Below are 17,347 nucleotides of genomic sequence, written 5' to 3'. Positions count from 1 at the left end.
CACCTCACTTGGTTATCTGTGTGTGTGCATGTAGTGAGAATATTTAAGATCTACTCTCTTTCCAAGTATATAATATAGTGTTGTTAACTACAGTCACCATGCTGTATATTGGATCTCCCAAATTTATTCATCTTACAGCTGGGAGTTTGCATCCTTTGACCAATATCTCATTTCACCCGTCCCCCAACCACTAGCAACCACCCTTCTACTTTCTGTTTCTATGAGTTTGGCTTTTTTAGATTCCACATATAAGTGAGATCTACAGTATTTGTCTTTCTCTGTCTGACTTATTTCATTTAGCATAATGCATAAGGATATGATTTTAAAAACAAGTTTAACTCCCTCTTAGGCCATTTGACCTTGGGCAAATTAATTAACTTCTCTAAACTTCAGTTTCCTTCTGTATAGGATGGAGAAGAAAAAGTTCCTTTCTCATGAGTTGGGTGGATCAGCTAAGAGGATGCATGCAAGGCCCTTTGCACAGTACCTGGTACACTGCAAGGGCTCAATACATATTATTAGCAGTATTAATAGTAGTAGCAGCATCATGAAGCATTTGTTCTGTGCTAGAGACCACGCTAGATGATGGCAATATAATTCATTCATTCAACAAATATATACATAAGGCCTTTACTACTAAAGGCTAACAGCTTTACTATTATTTTTGATCTATCATTTTGATCTAGAATAAAACCAACAAAGGCTCCTGCCCGTGGGGCACTTACATTCTGGTGAAGTGACAATCAAGAGTGAAAAAGGCAGTCTCCATCCTCAAAGCTACAGATGAGCAAGCACAACACTGGGGGGAAAGTGATGGATGTAACCACTAGGGATCATTAAGCAGGGTCACTTAACTTAGCTTGGGAGGGTCAGGGACAGAATGTGGGAGTTGAACTAGATCAGAGGGTCCTGTCTCCCCCTGAGGTAGGTGTAATAATGGCCCCCAAAGAGGTCCACATCCGAATCCCTGGGACCTGTGAGTATGTGATGTTATGTGGCAAGGCACAATGAAGTTTGCAGATGGAATTCAGGTTGTTTATCAGCTGATCTTGAGATAGAGGGATTACCCAGGTAAAAGTGGAAGGCAGGAGGGTCAGAGCCATAGTGATGAGATGTGAGAAAGAGGGCGAATTTTATCCATTTCCTTCTTCTGGGTTCTCAGTATCCTCAAAGCTGCCCCTGTCTGGACCAAGAAGTCTCCACTATTTCACAACTCTCCATTGCCCTACAGGATACCAACTCATTCCTTATATTTTCCCCACAAAAGCCTGGGGAGGAGGGTGCAGTAATTCCCATTTCGGAGAAGGGATTTGCCCAGAGTCACATAACTAACTAGTGGGGGAGGGTCTGGACTCCACAACCCCCTGGCAGTGAGCCCAACATTCTACTCAACCAATTCCAGTGGATACAGATATGCAGGAGAAGTAAGTTCCCACCAGGGAAATGTGAGCAAAGAAAAGAGTACATGAAAACTTGCAAAGGAGCGGGAAGAGGTAGAAGGATATTCACATCAAGTAGGGAGGTGGGGAGCAGTCATCCTTCTTCCTTATGTCACTCCTCCCTAGATCCTACACAAAGGAGAGAAGGAGTGGGGGAAGGGGGAAAGAGACAGAGAGAGAAGGGGGAGGTTGTGGGTTCCCAACCCACACCTCCAGTTATCTTAGTTTTAAATTTTCTATCACGCAGCAGTAACTCTGAGTTTCTGCAGAGCAAATCTCATCATTTAACCCTGCTAAATAAATATTAGTGGGCTGGACCTATAGATGAATCACATGTCCAGCTCCATTCACATCAGCAACCACTCAGAGATTTGGGTTTTAAGTGTTATGAGAGAGCAGGGTGAAGAGAACCTGGCCAAGGGTGGAGAGTAAGGGAAGGCGATCCTCAGGAGAGACTAAGCCCCTTCCAATCCTCCTTGTTGGAATGTTCTTGCAGCTTGTCACCTGGGGACCTTTCCCTGATCATCTCATCTAAATAGGTCTCCCCTGGTTATGCTTGGTCTTACCGCCTGTTTATTTTAATCAGAGAATTTCATTTGTCTGTCTGTAATTATCTTACTTATTTCTTTTCTTGTTTATTTATTTATTGGCTGTCTCCCCCAGTAGAAGGCAAACTCAGTGAAGGCCAAGACTAACTTATTTTACTGTTCACCATGTAATCCCTGGACAATGGGTTAGATAAATTAAAGAATGGAGGAAGTCAATAACGTATGAACTAAGATCTGAGATCTGAATGAGCAGATGTTGACCCAATAAAAATGGTGGAGTGTTTGGGGATGTTTTTGAGAGAGAAGAGCCTGTTACTTCCTTTTCATCCCAACCATGTGGAGTCTGCTAGGGTCTGTTCCTGGATTTCTTTTCTTTACCTGTGCTTACTCCCAGATGATCTCAGCCACAAATCCCAATATAAGCTGATTCTCACATTTAGGTCTCTTGCTCCTACTTCTCTGAACTCCAGAACTGTATTTCCCTCTGTCCACTTCCCATCTCCACTAGGATTTCTACTAGGCATTCCTGCCAAATAGCACCCATCCCCTCCAGTCTCTGAAGCCAAAGCAGAGCCTTACAGATACAAACTGTGTCTACAAATGCCTCCAAATGATGGTGGGTCAACTGGATGAGGAAAAACCAGTCCTCTCCCCCAGCACTCCCTTTCACCTTGCCCTGCTTAATATTTCTCCAAAGCACTTATTAACATCTGGCATACTGTATATTTGTCTGTTTATTGTCTTCTCTCCCTGTAAGAATATAAATGGGTAGAGAATTGATCTCTTTTATTTTCTGATGTGTCTCTAACAACTAGAGCAGGTTCCCCATAAATACTCACTGAGTGAGTGAATGATGGAATGATTCAATGTTCTTACTCACATAACCCCATCTGATTTTTACCTGAATCTTTCTTGGGGGACCATTATATCCCATTTACATCTATGAGAACCCCTAAAATTTAAATGATTTTCCCAGATCATATAACTTACATTTGGCAAATCTGGAGATTAAATTAGCTTTCTGACTCCAAAGCTTTCTACAATGCCAGAACTATCACATTGGTCTGGTTACATTATGAAATAGCCTCCAATTTGGCTTCCTGTTCTTAACGGTCCTTGAAAAGAATTCTCTTTTAAAATGAAGTTATATGCTTATGTAAAAAGGAGATACACTTGTTATAAAAATGCAGACAACATAGAAAAGAATAAGGGTAAAAATAAGATGCTACCCCCAAGCCCCATCAACTAGGAATAACCACTGTTGGTGATAGTCAGTCCTATTGGGATGACTCAAAATCTGTTCCTTCTCTCCTCTGCCTCCTCCAACTGGCATATGTTACCACGATTGACCCAATTTCTCAGGCCACAACTTAGGACTCATCCATAATCCTTCTTTTTGTCTCACTCCTCATGTCACCAAGTAATATGGACTCTGCTTTGAAATATATCTGGAAACTACTTCTCTGACCTTGACCACCATCATCCTAGGCTAGGGAACCATTTATTTCTTGTTGAATGATGACAATAGCTTCACCCTGTGTTTCTTGCTTGGATAATGACAGTAGTCTCCTCGAATATTCATCTTGTTTCTATTTTTGCCCCACTAGTTTTATTAAATACACCATAGCCGGAGTTTTGAAAACATAAATCAAATTACTTTCTAACTCAAAACAATTTCAGTGATTTCCCACTGTACTTAACATAAAAAATTCGTACATGCCTAGTCAGCAACAGTAACAATGTCCTTTATATTCCTTGGTCATACTAAGCTTATTTCTGCCCCAGGGCCTTTATACTTGCTGTTTTCCCTGCCTGGAATTCTCTTCTCCTACATCTTTGTGTGGTTCCTCCCTTTACATCATTTAAGTTCATGCTCAAATACCACAACTTTAGAGAGGCTGGCCCTGATCTTCCTACCTACCTAAACTAGTCCCTGCCTGCTTTGGAGTCAGAAGAACTCCTTCTTTGTAATACTTTCATTACCTAAAGGCATATTATGTAACTGGTTGTTCCTTTTTTTGTTTGTTGTATGTACTACTAAGATGTAAGTTGTGTGGAGTCAGGATTACTGTCTTGTTTGTTTCCCTGCTTTTCCTCAATGCTTAGAATGATGTTTAGCACATACTAGGTGCTCAATAAATGTTTGTTAAATGAATTTGAAAATAGAAGGATAGATCAGTAATTTTATAAAAAAGGGATTATAGACTTTATGCTTTTAAAAATAAAAATTACTATATTGAATATTTCTTATACTTAACAGAAAAAAGAAGTTGAAATAAAGCCAAAGGAATTGCTTACCTTTCAAAAAATGTCTCTTCATAAGATGAAATAATAGTTGCCAAATAATGGCTCTAAAGAAAAAGAAAAGCACAGAAATCATTAAGGGATGGTGATTGTTATGCTGTTAGGTTTTTCAACCACATATTTCACTTTTAGGTGGTACCTATTTAATCCATGCTGTTTGTTCTTTTTGTTTGTTCATTTATTCATTCAACAAAAATATATTGAACACTTCGTGTCAAGCTCTGGTATGGGGCTAGATAGTAAGACAGGCAAGATCCCAGTCTCATGGTCTGTGTGTGTGTGTGTGTGTGTGTGTGTGTGTGTGTGTGTGTGTGTATAAGAGGCAGAATATAAACAGTGAATACCTAATGACTGAGACATTTTCAGGTTTTATTTATGAAGAAATAAACCATAATGTGGTGATAGAGACTGGCCCAAGGTAGGCTAGGGTGGGTTGGGGTGGCTGATTTGGATTGGGGGTCAGACATGGTCTGTCTTGTGCAAGTGACAAATTTATTTGAGTTCTGCATCATCAAAGGAATCTGGGGAATCTCCGGGAACAGAGAGCAAGCAGTCCAGGCAGATTCATTGCCAGCTGGCTGGTCTGGGGACTGGAGAGCTGGCCAGTGCAGGAGCTTGGAGACCAAGGAGGCCACACACACGTCCGAGAGGTGGCACACACCTCGTTCATTTGGCAAGTAGTTCAGATTTTATTCCAAGAATAAGGACAAGCTTTAAACAGAAGGATGGCATGAAGTGAGCGCTCCCTTCTCCTAAAAGCTTCTTTGCAGTCCAATGGTTCCAGATTTCTGTTAGTCACATTTCTTGATGCTGTAAGATTTATATTCAGTTTTGTGTTCAATTCTCACAAGTGTTGAGCTGTCTTTTAGATTTAAAGTGATATAGTGTTTATCATCATTGTTTAAAAACTGTGTCTCCTCTTTCTCACTTCCTCCTCCCTTGGTTTCTTTCAGAAAAAAAAATAATTTTATTGTTTCCCATCATTACATATTAAAGAGCAAATTTGTAGAGATGAGAAAAGACCTCAACAGAAATATAACTTAAACATGAAAAAAGGTTTTTCCAAGGTATTAGGTTGATACCTTTTCAAAGTGCATTTGTCTGGCCTTTGCAGTAACTTTCGTTTACTTGTCAAAGCCTGCCATAAAATCAAGCCTGTTGGTGTCTTGTCTATTCTACCATTCTTGACAATAGAGTCCTCATAAAAAGCCATGTACTCTTGGTGCTTCAAGGCTGTGCTGAGCTCTTTGTAATGGCTTTATTTTTCTCTCATTTTTCTTCTTTAGTTCTTCCTTCAGCCACCTCCCTGATATTCTGCCTTCCTGAATGCCTTTTCTTTATATTCTGATTTTCCAGGAGTGTTCTCTGCCCCTCAACTCCCTATACCCATTAGGATTAGATAGAAAACTCCAACTGATTGTATCTTTACTTCTTTCCCAAGTGAATGGAGTTTGGAAGCAAGCAGTTCAAGACCATTGTGATCATCAAATGGCCCAGGCCCTTCTAGTTTGTTGCTCTAGCAATCTTACTTAACAGACTTGCACCTTATGCGTGGACAGATGTTCCAGCCCCACCATCATGTTTACATTCCAGCCACAAGGAACCCACCTTCTTCCTTGAAAAGCAAACTTCCCACCCTCACACACTGCTGGTGGACAGATAAATGGGATGTGGTGTATACATATTCAGTAAAAAAAAATAATGAAGTACTAATACACGCTATAACATGGATGAACCTTGGAAACATTATATGCTAAATGAAAGAAGCCAGTCACAGAAAACCTACATATTACATGACTCCATTTGTATGTGGTGTATGCATTATATCTCAATAAAACTGCTGAAAAAATAAAAACAAAAGCAAACTTCCCAGTTTTATACATGGCTTCCACTTCCATCTCATAGGCTAGAAGGTAGTCACATGGTCATGCCTATATGCAAAGGAAGCTGGTAAATGTAGTCTTTATCCCAGACAGCCATGAGCCCAGCTAAAAACCAGAGGTTCTGTTCCAATAAAAAGAGAGGACAGAGACTGCAGAACACTGATCATCTCTGACCCACCTTAGTCAGACCTTAGACCTTGTCAGTCTTCCCACAGAGGGTCACTGAATGTACTTTCCGGGAACATGACACTTAATTTTAGGTAAATTGATCACTTTTTCAGAGTCTATGCAGGGATGTGTTGGCTTTGTGTGCTCACATATTTTAGATCAAAATTAATTTCATTTGGCAGTCATTCTTTATAGTTTTGTTTTATAACATTTTCCTTGTTTATTGAAAGTGGAAGGTGTTTTTAACTTTTTGCTTTCAGTTGGTTCCAAAAGTTGGAAGTGAATTCAAAATGCCCATTTCCTACTATTTTTAACTCCAGTTTTTCAGGATAAATACTCTTGAATACATTTTTTTCTAAATGCAGCCCTTCTGGGATTTTGTAGAAGCTAAAGTCCTTCTGGGGTTTCCTCTACTTTTTGAATCCAGCCCAGCCCGCAGTGTTGGACTTTCGGTGCTCTCTAGAGACAGGCTGTTCTTCTCGATACACTCCCCTCCCACCTCACCTGCCACTCCCCACACACTGCTTGTCAGGTCTCACTTTTCAATAAAGGTTCTGTATAAGCTGTAGAGTACTATGTGTACATTGGCTGTATTTATTAATTTCTTACTGCCTTGATTAGAATGCTTTTCCCTGTTCCTCAGGGACCTCAAATGCAACCCCTTTGAATCTAAACAAGCATCTCCTCTCCCTTAGCCGCTCTTCTTGGGAAATGGCACCACCTGTTGCCCAAGTCGAAAACATGGGAGCCCTTCTGAATGCTCCCTTCCTACCCATTTCCCAAACATATTCACTCACTGAGGCCTCTCCACTCTTTCTTGATGATCCTCACCACCTTGATGATCCTCACCACCGCCCTTGCTCTTCACCTCCACTGCCACCGCCTCAGTTCTGTTCTCATTCATCCTGGACTGGATCTGTCTTCCTGCCTGGGATTCAAACCCCTCCGGCTGCACATGTCACACAGCAGCCAGCGTCATTTTTCTTCTGTGCAAACCACACCTAGTCTCCCGCTCGCCCCTCCCGTCACTGTTCAGATCCTTTATTGGTTCTCCACTCTCCTCAGCTAAGTTCAAACCTCTTTGCCTGGCAACAAGGCCCTCCAAGGCCTGGTGTTTACTGCCTGTCCCACATCAGATTGCCTCTCTTCCCCAGTGTCTTTCCTTCTTGCTAACCATACCAAGCAACGCAGTCTTGCAAAAGCCTCTGCCCCCAATCTTTAAAAATTATGGTAAAATACACCAACAGAAAAGAGGTTGGGATGTCTTCTCTCTCCATCTGGAAGCTGACACCTATTTGTGTTTCAAAACTAAGTTCAGGCATCATTTTCTCTAAACCTTTCCTTTCACTTACCCCTGGTCTGATTTCAGTGTCCTTCCTTTGTGTTTCCATAAAATTCTGTGCACACTTCCCTACAAACATAGCATGATGCCGTAATTGTTGGCTTATTTGTTTGTCTTCCCTTAAGTCCATGGACAATATCTCATTTCTGGATTCCCAGTCCCACGCTTATACTTGAATTATATAACAGAATTAAACAAACATTGAAGAGCAATAACCAATAATGAACTATCTCCCCTGCATTTACATTTTGTTGACTTTAGAACAGGGCAGGAAATGACTAAGTGGAATTCCAGAAACCCAGGCTCTTCCATATGCCCCCACTAACCCTACTCCCAATAGGGCAATCATTGGTTCAGTCACATGTTGACTCAGACTGCCCTCCAGCCAGTGGAAAGCAGGCATAGCAAGGACTCTGAATCCGTTCTGTGTACCAGTATTGCCCAATTTGTCAACAGCCTGTACCTGTGTAATCCTCCTTGTTGGAGTAGAGTGGTTCTTTCTAAGTTTGAAAAAAACTAATGTAACGTGTGTTTACTGATATGACATCATATTAGGTATCAGGGTATTAGGCAGAAGGTTAACTGAAAAGAGGAGCCTGACTTTAAGTGATCTGGTCAACTGGGACGAAGGGACTAATGTATATCAGACTTTGAGCAGCCTGCTAACTGGACCAGTAACAGACTATGGGTCCAAATGAGTAGCGGGCAACTATATTTTATTGATTATAAGGTGCTCTTATTTCACGTTTTAATGTCTCTGAAACTGGAATGTATTTAAATTCAAAGAAACACAATATTATAATAAGAAGTATAAGAGAAATCCAATGTCACTATTATACCAGAGAAATATAACAAATATTAATTGATTGAATAATGTCTAAGCCTGGAATTTCATACAATCCAGGAAACAGAGTGGGGAAAAAGCAATGAGTGGCTTACAAAGAATGTCTAAAAACTTAAATTTGCATTGACTATGAGATTTTTCATTGACTTGAGAGTAAGAACCATCACTTATGAGCTCCTTCTAATTGTCAGAGAAAATACACACATTTCACTCATCCTCAACCTCCTAACCTTGGAAGGTAGGCGTTATTAATTCTACTTTTTAGTGAAGATTGAGAAAGTCTGGTCCTGCCCAAAGTCACACGGCTAGAATATGTCACAAACAATCAGATTTCAAAATCTGTTAGCTTTGTTCTATTCTATGGTCCCTCCTGAAGCAAGCACTAACCCTAAAGATAAAAATAATTGTTATTGGGTGCCTGGGTGGCTCAGTTGGTTAAGCCACTGCCTCCAGCTCAGGTCATGATCCTGGAGTCCTGGGATCAAGTCCCGCATCGGGCTCCCTGCTCAGCAGGGAAGTCTGCTTCTCCCTCTGACCCTCCCCCCTCTCATGTGCTCTCTCTCATTCTCTTTCAAATAAATAAATAAAATCTTTAAAAAAATAATAATAATTGTCATCTAAGACTGGAAGAAAATGTTTTTCAGTTCGAGTAACTGGATCATCACTGAAGATCAAACCTATCCCTTCCATGTTAGAAACTAACAGAGAAGGTAGATAGGAAAGAGAGGCCTGAGCAAGCTTCTTGAGTTTGGCTTATAAGAGCCCTGAGAATGGAAATTCATGAGGGCTATTTCATCCCAAACAACCATAAATATGATGTTGAGTCCAGCTTCATGAAAAAATCAGAACTAGAACTGCCTACTCTGAATACAACGTTGGTACCAATTATGTAAAGGTCTGGATACTTAAACTTTGACATCACTGAGACCAAAGGTATTTTGCCCTAAATCTTTCTCACTGTGATTGCAAATTTGTAGAATTACCTACTGTTTACCTGACAGGACCTATGCCTGGTATCAAATTTTTCTCTTATATCAACATCACCTCAGTCCAGCCAGAGTTCACCAGCCCCCCTTGGAAACTCTAGATTAGACTGTTAACTCCCCAAAAGTGGCCCAATTCCTTCCAGTTCTGGTTGTGCCTGGTACTGGGATTTTTCCCTTCTCCTTACTGGCCTGTTCCAATTCTGTACTTCTGATATTCCAGCATGCCTTCTGTTGGGATACTGTCTTGAACCTGAGTCTTGACACTGCATGCCCTGAGGCAGGGTTTAGAAAATTACCTATGAGCCATGAAGTACTTACTAGTCATCATGCTTCTATTTTATCAGGACAATTTGTGCTAATTATTATTTTGCGCTTGTATATATACTTTTTTAAAAGAAGTTTTATTAAGATATAATTCACATACCATAAAATTCACCCACTTAAGTGTACAGTTCAGTGGTTTTTAGAAAATGAGTTGTACAGTCATCACTGCAATCTAATTTTAGAATATTTTCATCACTCTGTTCCCCCCCCCCCGCCCCAGGAGAAAACACTATGCTCATTTGCCATCACTTTCCAGCCCTAAGCAACCATGAATCCACTTTCTGTCTCTATAGATTTGCCTGTTATGGACATTTCATATAAATGGAATCATACAATATGTGATCTTTGGTGTCTGGCTTCTTTCATTTAGCATGTTTTCGAGGTTCATCCACATTATAGCGTGTATCTGTATTCCTTTCCCTTTTAATGGCCAGATAATATTCCATTGTATGGCTCTTCTACATTTTGTTTATCCATTCACCAGGAGATAATAAACATTTGGGTTGTTTCCACTTTTTGGTTATTATGAATAATGCTATTATGAATACTCTTGTACAAGTTCTTGTGTGGACGTGTTTTATTTGTCCTGGGTATACACCTTGGAGTGAAATTGTTGGTCATATGGTAATTCTACACTTAGCACTTTGAGGAACTGCCAAACTGTTTTCCAAAGTGGCTGTACCATTTTACATTCTTAGCAGAAATTTATGAAAATTCTAACTTCTCCCTATTTTTATAAGTACCTGTTCTATTCTTTATTTTAGCCATTCAAGTGGGTGTGAAGTGGTATCTCATTGTGGCTTTGATTTGCGTTTTTCTGGTAATGATCTTGAGAATCTTTTCATTTGTTTATTGGATATTTGTATATCTTCTTTGGAGAAATGTCTATTCAAGCCCTTTGCCCATTTTTAAATTGGTTGTCTTTAATTACTGAATTACCAGGGTTCTTTATATATTCTGGGTACAAATCCCATATTGTATATGATTTGCAAATATCTTCTCCCATTCTGTGGGTTGTCTCTTCACTTTTTTTATATTGTTCTTCGAAGCACAAAAGTTTAAAATTTTGATGAAATCTAATTTGTTTTTGTTGTTGTTACTTGTGTTTTTGGTGTCATTTCAAGAACCTACTGCCTAACTCAAGGTCATGAAGATTTACTCCTATTTTTTCTTCTAAGAGTTTTATAGTTTTAACTCTCACATTTAGGTCTACGAGCCACTTGGAGTTAATTTTTGTGTATGGTTTAAGGAAGAGGTCCAACTTCATTCTTTTGCATGTGAATATCTAGTTGTCCCAGCCCCATTTGTGGAAAAGACTATTCTTTCCCTATTAAGTTGTCTTGATACCCTTGTTGAAAATCAATTGACCATAAATGAGGTTTTATTTCTGGATCTTCAATCTATATGTCCATCTATACACCAGTGTCACACAGTGTTAATTACTGTAGTTTTGTAGTTCGTTTTTTCTCCAACTACAATTTTTTTTTAATAAAGAGAATTACAAAACATGGAAAAATCAGCTCAGAAAGTCCACTTCTTTAGTAGATCATTTTTTGACACACTAACATCAATTTTAAATACTTACATAAAGCATGATGGAAAAAAGAAATTTTGTTTTATGATTAGAAAAGTCACAATAAAACTTGCCAAGAAAGACAAAAACAAAAACAAGCCATTTTGAAAATAAACACAGTCCATGCCAATCTAGTATAAAATGAAGCCAGGAGTCTTCAAAAGGAAAAAACTTTCTTCCCAATATTTTCTCTCCTTTTTATGGTTTCTGAAATTGGGAGACTGTCAAATTCAAAGGTTGCTGAGCTGTTCTGATTTGGCTCTTTTGGTATCTGTTTTTTCACCACGCTTGTCCTTGGATTTATCTTCTTCCTTAACATCTACTTTTTTTGTCCTCAGTTTCCTTCCTGTCTTCTTCAGTTCTAGTTTTCTTTGCTCTTTCCTTATGATAGCCACAATTCTATGACCTCCTTTTCCTTCATCCTCAGAATCTGAGAATCCCTTATCACAAGCTATCTGTTTATCTGGTATCCAAACAGAAATTCTCTTCTCTGAATCTTCTCCATCTTTATCTCCACTGTCTTCATGAACAGCATCTTCTGGAATAGTTTTCATCTGGATGCTAGGTGCATGAGGTAGCATGTGTAAATTTTCAAAAAAATGCTGTTTTTTCTTTTCCATATATTCCATGGTGTTCTGGTTTGTCATGTTTGAAGGACTAATATGCAGTTTGTAGTCTGGTCCAAAATACTAATAGTAATCATTATATGGCAATTCACTGAGAACCTCACAATTGAGGGCAACTGCAGTCTTATATGTCCCATATCGAGCAACGTTACAGATTTTCTATCCACCTCCCCCAAGCATCAGTAACGGCATAATTAAAGTTTTACCACTTCTACACATTTAGCATGACCTTTGACTGTCAGCTTGAAGCAACCAAGTATATCACCAGTGAGTCTGCACCACACTACGACACCGCAGCACTAAGTTGATACATCTCTGTCACTTTTAGGATAATAGGCTTACATAACTTCCCATGACTCATCATCTATACCATCTCTCATTGGAAAGTTGACAGCAGAGTATTTGCCTTTTCCTGTACCAATATGACTAGAGTCTCCTGTTCCAGGTAAGAATTCCCCATATTTATGGAATAATAGTCATTACATGATCTGCTGCTTAAAAAGCTTCTTGAGTACCATCACCATGATGAATATCAATAATAATATATGACTCTCTGATGATACTTCAGTAATTCAAGGATGGCAAGTACAGTATCATTAACACAACAGAATCCTATTCTTCTGATTTCTTAGTATGATGTAATCCTCCAGCCCAGTTAACAGCCATGTTGGTTTGTTGTTGGTTTAATTTCACAGCCCCAAGCACCAGTTGAGAGCTTATAAAACTCAGTCCATCAGACTCTGGACAATCATCTCCAACACTAAATTTCTTCATCTGCTTACTATACTCAGACAGGTTATCTGGTCTTACTGAATGTAAATATTCGAAGTATTCATCACTGTGGTATTTTGTCATTTCTTCAGCAGTGGTCTTATGGGACTGTATATTTCCATTTTTCTATATAAGCCATAATTTAGCGGCAAGTTACAGGTCATGAGGATTCTGAGGTTTCATGGGCTGACCCTGTCCATAATAATTTCCAGTATCACCATCATAGTAGTAGCGGACTTTCTTCTTGCTACCTCCCTCACACTAGGCCATGGACTCCCAGACCACAGCCAGCTCCCAGTTCTGGCTCCTTCTGCTCCTGCTGCTGGGCCTCAATCCAACTTGGGGGTGGCAATGCCATAGAGAAGGACAGGCTGGCAGATGGAGAGAAAAGGGTGATGGGAGGGCTCAAGAGCACCTAGTGTATACAGTAAAATATTGACAGTGATTATCTCTGTAGGGTAACTTTTTTTTTTTTTTGCTTTTTGCTTTTCTGCATTTTCCACTTTTTATGTTGAACACCTACTATCATTGTAATTAGAAGCAAAACATTATCAACTGTTATTTTTGAAAATACTAGTCAAATGATTGGATAAGATAATAAGGGAAAAAATGTGTGCTGACCAATCCTGTTATTTTTATGAACTTATGGAAAATAGTAACTGGGAGCCAACCAGCTCCTGCACAGAGGCAAGGGTATATGGAGTTCTGAATTTCAGAGAGGAAAAAAGAAGATAAAATGGCCAAGGTCTTTTTGATGGCCCCTGGCTCTAAGAATTAGAAAATTAATAATGGTTAGTTTACAAAAAAGAAAGGAACTTGTACATTTTGTTTTGGAAAGGTCTGTATTACAAAGGGGAGATCAACAAAAGTTTGCAAAAGCAAATTCCTTTGTCATCTGGTAAAACTACATGGTATCTGATTTGGATTGACTTTCTTTGGTTTCTTTAAAAACCTGCATTGTACTCAATTACCAAACAACAAAATAGTTCCTGGATGACTCACCTGATCTTACTAGTGTACAGATTTAATGGTTTCATCCAGATTTGGAGAGTTCTAACAATTTGATTTGATTGACTTTGCTATCACCAGTGGATTACTTAGTTACGCCATAAATTCAGTGAAGCTACAAATTATTCAGAATGTGCATGTGTATGACTTCGGTGGATTTATTTGTATTTACCAGGGAAAAAAGGCACAAAGTATTCTGTTTACCTGAAGCTGCTATTTTATAATCCAAAAAGTGTCCTGGATCAAACTTCTCTAGATTGGGAAACTCCTTGCAATTGAAAAAAACAAAGACAGTAATGCAATACAGTAGTGCCCTGGAACCAAGAAATGGAGAGTAGAATGTTACTTTATCACACTTATCCTTGGTTCTTTAAAAAAAAAAAAAATCTAACACTCTTAATTATAGTGGATTGAATAGGAGTGAGCACTCTTAAACTAGCCTCATGAGTGGTTGTCTAGTTACGGCTATTTTACACACTCTCATACATTACCTTTTACTGAATAGTAAGATGGTTATCAGTGGGAAAAACAATATTATGGTCAATGTGCAATAATCAATTGTTGAAAAACTAGGGTTTGCAACCTATATTGTCTAGACAATGAACTTTACTGGAATTGCTGCCTCAAATCGGGAGCTTACATCTCATAATTTTTTCTTTCTGAATCCAGATGTGAATGAGAAAATGAGATATAAAATTGCTGAACCAAACCCTACTTCCCTCACTTGGTAAAATGGGGTGGGGTAACCAAAACAGGCTTTCTTCTTTTTTCACAAAAAACCGTGAGGATTAAATAAAATAATAATGATATCCACAATTTATATTGGGGCCTTCACATTTACCTGATACTGCACTTAGTGTTTTAGAAATCTCATTTAATCTTCACTTCAACCACATCCAGTAGGCTCTCTCTTTGTTCATACAGTATAAACAAGGAAACTGACATTCAGAAAGAAGAAATAATTTGAAGTTAGACTTTTAGCAAGTGGCATGGTTAAACCTGAACCAGGTTCTCTCTGATTATAAAGCATCCCTACTATTTAAGCGAAAGCTTCCTTTTTCCATTTTTACTTTATTTTGCATTTCCTTAAACATTATTTTACAATTGGAGTAGATAATACATGCATATGGTATAAAATATAAAAAAATGTACAAAAAGGTGAAAAGTGAAAATGAATCTCTTATGCACAATGAATCATGGAACGTTACATTAAAAACTAACGATGTAATGTATGGTGATTAACATAACAATAAAAATTAAAAAAAAAGAAAATGAATCTCTTCTTTTCCTATACTCTTTTGGTTTCCTTCTTGATGTAATCACTGTTTACCCACTTATGATATATCCTTTGGGAGATAGCTTACAGATTTAAAATAAAAGACACATACATACATCCCCCACTATTTTCACACAAATAGCAGGATCCTATGGTGTTCTGTCACTTGCTTAGTATTCCACTTTATTGAAATAAGGGATTTTTAAAAATTCTTTGGAAATGAACATTCAGGGATCTCCCAGTCTTTAAATATCACAAATACTGCTATGATGCATATTCTTACTTTGGGGGAGGTATTCATGAAGAATAAATTCCTAGTAGTGAAAATCCTTTTTAAATTATGTTTTGAATTTTGATGAATACTGCCACATTGCCTTCCATAGAGGTATTTCACACTTTACAGTTTAACATTCTCTGTGCATATATTTGAGCCACCACGAATAAATTTTCGTGTAAGATGTGAGCTAGGGATATATATTTTTTCCAATTCCCCCAGAGTTTTCCGAACTCTATTGAATAATCCATATTTTCCCTCTAGGTTACAAGGAAAAACGCATCTTTATCATGTACTAAGTTTCCATATAAAGTTCAGTTTATTTTTATATTTTAATTGATCTATTAAAGCTATAGTACTCAGCTTCAATAACTGTGATTTTAAGATTTTATTTGAGAGAGAGACAGAGTGAGCAGGGGGAGGAGCAGAGGGAGAGGGACAAGCAGACTCCGCACTGAGCATGAAGATGCATGTGGGGCTTGATTCCACAAGCCTGAGATCACGACCTGAGCAGAAATCACTACACAAACTTACATCCTCAGTGCGCATGCGTCGGACACTTAACCAACTGAGTCACCCAGGTGCTCCAATAACTGTGACTTTATATTTTAACATTAGGTAGGGCTATTGTGACTATTCTTTTAAAATCTACCCTATCAAATTTGGGATGTTAGTTTAGTTCCAAAAAATACCTGGTTGATATTTTTATTGAGATTTCATAAACGTATAGATTGATTTTGGGATAATTGCGCTCTCTTCCTTCCCACAGAATAAGTTAATTTATTAAAATTCTTACATCCTCTAACAGTTTGAAGTTTTTTCTATAGATCTTGAAATTTCTTGTTTATTCCCAAATATTTCATCCTGGTTTTTATTAACAAAAACTTGTCTTCATTATATTAAGTTTTACTTTATATAGGGTAGCACTTGATTGTTTTAAAATAATAAATTTGTGGGGCGCCTGGGTGTTGTTTAAGCATCTAACTCTTGATCTCAGCTCGGGTCATGATCTCAGGGTGGTGAGATCGAGCCCCGTGTTGGGCTCCTTGCTCAACTTGGAGTCTCCTTGAGATTTTCTCTTTCTCTGCCCCTCTCCGCACTCATGCTGTCTCTAAAGTGAATAAATAAAATCTTTAATAAATCTGTACCTAACCAGTGAATAATTCTATTTTTGCAATCACGTTCAGGAAATTTTCTTGTACTTTACAGGTACAATTGTTTCATCTACAAATTTGCCTTCTTTAAAATTTTTTATCTTATTCCCTTTTTCTAATTCTAGTAATGGTAGGTAGACTTTGTTCCTGGTATTAATAGGGATCCTTTTAGTCTTTTATCAATTAGCCTGGTTTGAGAAATGTTTTCTCTGGCTAAGGAGCTAGTCATCCATTCCCATTTTATTAAGGGCTTAAAAAACTAAAAATGGATGTTAATTATCAAAACCATTTTCTATACAAACGAGACATCATGTGATTGCTCCCTAAATTCTATTTACATGGTGAATTTTTTTTTATTTTTATTTTTTAGAGAGAGAGTGAGCCCAAGCATGTGCGAGCAGCAGGAGAGGAGGAGAGAGAATCTTAAGCAGGCTCCATACCCAGCGCAGTGCCCAACAGCAGGCTCTGTCTCATGACCCTGAGATCATGACCTGAGCTGAAGTGGAGTCAGACGCTTAACTGACTGAGCCCCCCAGGCGCCCCACATGGTTAATTTTACTAGATTTCCTAGTGTTAGACCATTCCTGTGTTCCTGATTATCTTCACTTGGTGGTGGTGTAGTATTTTTGATGTGATGCTAGACCATGTGTTAGTAGACTTTTGCACTGATATTTTTAAGATTGGTAGCTATTCAGCAATGTCCACAATAGCCAAACTGTGGAAAGAGCCAAGATGTCCATCGACAGATGAATGGATAAAAAAGATGTGGTATATATATACAATGGAATATTATACAGCCATTAAAGGAATGAGATCTTGCCATTTGC

The 17,347-nt window shown here is 38.5% G+C and overlaps 1 pseudogene; it reads right to left on the bottom strand.

The window, feature by feature from the left end:
* Positions 1–11,634: 11,634 nt before the first annotated feature.
* Positions 11,635–13,078, bottom strand: LOC112830915 (histone deacetylase 2 pseudogene; annotated as a pseudogene).
* Between the last annotated feature and the right edge of the window lie 4,269 nt (positions 13,079–17,347).

This window comes from Callorhinus ursinus, unplaced genomic scaffold, assembly GCF_003265705.2.
Source record: "Callorhinus ursinus isolate GAN/ISIS: 27379988/994484 unplaced genomic scaffold, GSC_fseal_2.0 scaffold20, whole genome shotgun sequence".
NCBI lineage: Eukaryota > Metazoa > Chordata > Mammalia > Carnivora > Otariidae > Callorhinus > Callorhinus ursinus.
The sequence above is the reverse complement of the archived record's forward strand: the minus strand, read 5'-3'. Positions and strand labels throughout refer to the sequence as shown.